The sequence below is a fragment of the Phodopus roborovskii genome, unplaced genomic scaffold, assembly GCF_943737965.1.
Source record: "Phodopus roborovskii unplaced genomic scaffold, PHOROB, whole genome shotgun sequence".
Taxonomy (NCBI): domain Eukaryota; kingdom Metazoa; phylum Chordata; class Mammalia; order Rodentia; family Cricetidae; genus Phodopus; species Phodopus roborovskii.
In genome coordinates, this window is record NW_026126571.1 from 4,815,892 (window position 1) to 4,820,901 (window position 5,010).

The 5,010-nt window shown below is 37.3% G+C and overlaps 1 pseudogene; it reads right to left on the reverse strand.

Annotated features, from left to right (window-relative positions):
- Positions 1-3,712: 3,712 nt before the first annotated feature.
- Positions 3,713-4,578, reverse strand: LOC127235637 (nucleophosmin-like; annotated as a pseudogene).
- Positions 4,579-5,010: the final 432 nt, after the last annotated feature.

Consider the following 5,010-nt stretch of genomic DNA (forward strand, 5'->3'; position numbering starts at 1 on the left):
AACTTTGAGCAATAATAAAAAAAAAGTCATTACTAACCATGTAAAATGAGGAATATTTTATTTATTTTATTTTTTCACCATGTATTTCTAGTATCAGATAATCTTTGATTTCAGCTTTTTATTGGAAAATTAATTCAATATTTCAAATGCCTTGTTCAGACTGAATATAGCTCAGTGGGAGAATGCCCATGAAGTGTATATGAAGACCTAGCACCCAAGAAAGGCAGTAAAGGAAAGAAAAAATGTCTAGCTTCTGTGTGTATCTACTCCTTGAGGATGTGTGGGATATTCATCCTCTGGTTTCCAGTAGCTTCCTGCACTTCATCAAAGTTTTGAAGCTGCCAAAACTTTTAACATATTGGAAGGCGTTCAGTGTAGAAACAATCCTGATTAATTCACGCTCTACTTTAAATGTCTCTCCACCAAGCAGTTTTGCATGATAATAGTGTATTTATTTCTTCACTTTTCAAATTCCCCAGCTTTTTTGTCCTCTTCACACCAAAAGTCATAATTATTTCCATGGCAACCATGCTTATTGTCACAGGTAGAGAATTTTGACTTTCTGCTGGGTATCTTTTTAAGGAGCATGGGAACATTTAAAAAACAAAAGGTGCTATTTTATGAAAACTGACAAAAAATGGGAGAAAAAACAAGTTGTGTTTTTTCACTGGTTTGGAAAAATATCTCAAAGAGACATTAGTGCTAAAGGCTTTGTCCCTGTCAGGGAGCTTTTGGGTGATGCTAGAATCCTTAAAAGCTGTGGTCTGTGTGGTCCACTGAGCAGCCTCAATATCCTAAGAGGTACAGTCATGAAGGGGGGCTGTAGGACCTGGATATTTCCTTTTTTTTTTCAATATGTTTTTTTTTTTTTCTATTTGAATTTGAAGCAAGCTTGATTTAAATATCGATCCCAGTTTCCTCACCTTCCCATCCTCTGCTATCACTGCCACCAAACCCCAGCCCATCCCCTTTCTGCTCCCTGTGGATGGTGAGGCCTTCCATGGGGAGTCTTCAGAGTCTGTCATATCATTTGGGGCAGGGCCTAGGCTCTCCCCCATGTGTCTAGGCTGAGGGAGTATCCCTCTATGTGGGATTGGCTCCCAAAGTCCATTTGTATACTAGGGATTAAATACTGATTAGTTACTATAGTCTCCATAGAATGCCCAGTCCTCCTAACACTTACATTCAGGGGGTCTGGGTCAGTCCTATGCAGGTTTCCCAGCTATCAAACTGGGGGCTATGAGCTCCCCCTTGTTCAGGTCAGATGATTTTGTGGGCTTTTCCAGCCTGGTCTTGACCCCTTTGCTCATCATGCCTCCAACTCTGTATCTGGATTCCAGGAGATCAACTAGTCTTTAGATGTGGGTGTCTGTTTCTACTTCCATCAGGTACTAGATGAAGGCTCTAGGATGGCATGTAAGGTACTCATGAATCTCATTATCAGGGAAAGGCATTAAAGTTAGCCTCTCCACTATTGATTAGATTGTAAGTTGGGTTCATCCTTGTAAATCTCGGGTCATTTCATGTTTACTACCTTGATCCTATCTATCCAAGAGCATAGATCTTTCTATTTTCTGGTATCTTCTTTAATTTCTTTCTTTAAAGACACAAAGTTCTTGTTATATAGGTCATTCACTTGTTTGGTAAGCATTACCCCCATGATACTTTACACTGTTGTAGCTATTGTAAAGGGTGATGTTTCTCTGATTTATTTCTCAGGCCCTTTATCGTCTGCCTGTATATAGTAGGGCTACAGATTTTTAGTTTTAGTTAATCTTGTATCCTGATAATTTGCTGAATATGTTTATCAGTTGTAGGAGTTCTCTGAAAGAGACTTTTTTGGGTTGCTTATGTAAACTATCATATCATATGCAAATAGTGACAGTTTGACTTCTTCCTTTCTAATTTGTATCCCCTTGGTCTTCTTTGTTGTTTTAATTGCTTTAGCTAGAACTTCCAAGTACAATATTGAAGAGAAATGGAGAGAGAGGGCAGCCTTGTCTTCTTTCTGATTTTAGAGGAATCGCCTTAAGTTTCTCTCCATTCAATTTGATGTTGGCTGTTGGTTTATTGTATATTGTTTTTATTATGTTTAGGTGTGTTCCTGTTTATCCCTGATCTCTCCAAGACCTTTATCATGAAGGAATGCTGGGTTTTGTCAAAGCCTTCATCAGCATCTAGGGATATGATCATGTGTTTTTTTCTTTTTCAGGTTGTTTATATGGTAGATAATATTGATAGAGTTCAGGGTATTGAAACATCCCTGCATCCATGGAATGAAGCCAACTTAGTCATGGTGGATGATTTCTCTGATGTGTTCTTGGATTTGATTTGCCAGTATTTTATTGAGTATTTTTACATCAAAGTTCATGAGAGATATTGGTCTGTATTTCTCTTTCTTAGTTGTGTCTTTGTGTGGCTTGGGTAACAAGGTAATTGTGGCCTCGTAAAAAGAGTTTGGTAATGAACCTTCTGCTTTATTGTGTAGAACAATTTGAGGAGTATTGGTATTGGTTCTTCTTTGAATTTCAGGTAGAATTCTGCACTGAAGCCATCTGGCCCTAGGCTTCTTTTGGTTGGGAGGCTTTTGATGACTTCTTCTATTTCATTAGGGGGTATAGGTCTATTTAAGTTGCTTATCTGTACTTGATTTAATTTTGGTAAGTGATGATTATCCAGAAATTTGTCCATTTCCTTTGAATTTTAAAATTTTGTGGAGTATAGGTTTTCAAAGTATGACCTGAAAATTGTCACAATTTCCTCAGTGTCTCTTGCTATGTCCCCTTTTCATTTCTAATTTTGTTAATTTGATGTCCTCTCTTTGCTTTTTGGTTAGTTTAGATAAAGATTTGTCTATCTTGTTGATTTTCTCAAAAAACCAACTCTTTGTTACATTGATTTTTTTTTTTTTTTTATTGTTTGCTTGGTTTCTACTTTATTGATTTCAGCCCTCAAATTGATTATTTCCTGGCATCTGCTCTGTCAGGGTGAGTTTGCTTCTTTTTGTTCTAAGGCTTAGAGTTGTGCTGTTAATTCTCTAATGCTCTATTGTGCAGAGGGCAGGCGATGGTGTCTAAAGATCAGGTGGATGCTGCCTCAAGGTTGCCCAACATGGATAGGCTGTTCCAGTGTGCTCAGAGGAGACCCAGGAAGTTCTATGGAGCTGAAGGCATTGTTAGAATCACACTCTGTGCTGAATGCTTACCTTGAGCAGCAGCCCAGTAGAACAAAAACAAAACAAAACAAAACAAAAGCTCTTCATTGTCTTCTGTACCCATTATTCTTAGGTTTGGCTTTTTTCACTGTTCCATATTTTCTGAACATTTTGTGTCAAGGATTTGTTGGATTTAAGATTTTATTTGGTCGATGAATCTACTTCTTTTTTCTTTTCTTTTTTTACTTTATTAAAATACTGAGTTTATTTCTTATGTATATTTTTATCTCCCTGCCATTCCCACATCTGACCACCACTATTACTATGTCCTATCATATCATTCCAAACATACTTAAAACCAAATAAAGGGTGGAGTTCCATCCTTGAAAACTAAACAGGCATTTTAGACAACACATTCTTGGCAATGGGACCTGAACAACATTTCCTAAACAAAGCAGGGAAAGTTCCCACTTTGTATTATGAAAAAGGACAACCAGATACATCAACTTTTACAGAAGTTAAGTAAGGCGGATTATTTCAAACTGTTAAACCATTTCCTTAAAGAGACTTCCTCCACTGCCAGAGATCTTGAGTGGCCTCCTGGTCTGTCATCTGGAAGCAATCCTTCACATAATTAATGAACTTGGCTTCCACTTTGGGAAGAGAACCACATTTCTCTAAAAATTGCTTACATTTGTGCCTCAATGTCTTCTATAGAACTAGGTCCTTTTGAGGATTTAGGAGTTTTTTTCCCCCCTATTTTTTGAAGGACTCTTGCCCTTTTGATCTTGGTGTTGACAGTTTTAATCTTTTCTATTTTGGTTTGATTTTTGTGCGTTTTTGGCTGGGTATCTCGTACAGATTTCTTCACTGGAACTTTTTCTTCAGTTTATTCTTCATCATCATCATCTTCTTCTTCATCACCCTCATCATCATTCTCCTCTTTTTCATCAATTTTACTTTTTTTCTGCGGAACTTTGTTACCACCTCCAGGAGAAAATCACTTGCCAGACATACTTAAGAGTTTTACATACTCCTCATCTTTATCTTCTGACTCTGCGTCTTCATCCACAGCTACTAGGTGCTGTGCACTAATGTATATAGGCCATGAACCACACCTCAAGTGTAGGACCACAGGTCATGTAATTTCAAAGCTCCCAAGGGAAACTGTTAGTTGTACAGACATTTTCAAAGTTGCCAGTGTTACATATTTGACTGCCTTCATAGTTCATTGCTTCTGCCTCTATAATGTGTAATTCCTCTTTTGCCCCTGCCCCTAAGCTAACCATTCTCAGTGATAACTGGTGTTCATTTTCATCATTATCCACCTTAAAGTGATATTCTTTGTCAGCTTTTAGTTCACAACCAAAAAGGTAGTTCTGAGGCCCAAGTGTGCTCATGTCCATGTCCATCGAGTCTTCCATGACATGGAGGCATACACTTCAGTGTGAGAGAATGCAGACAGGAGCTCCCCTGCAGGCAGTCCTCGTTCCTCAGTCCTCAGGACACCTGAATCCAAATATTTCTTCTTTGATCAATTTTGTTCTACAATTCCTTCCATTGTATGCTACCCCAGGCCCCGAGCAATAAGACCAAATTTTGCTCAGTCTAAATTAATTATACCAACTAATAATATTGGAAAGAGAAAGCTGCAGTTTCCATCAGTAACTTATCTAGAAAACTTATTCATATATTAAGATAAAAACTCAATATATTTAATAGCCCTAATACTATGTATATGTATGTCTTCAGCATCACAGTTAAAGTTCATACTCTTTTTCTTAGTTTTAATTTTATTATTTTGAAATTTAGTTTTAAATTTATTTATTTTGAAATTTTCATACTTGTATAAATGC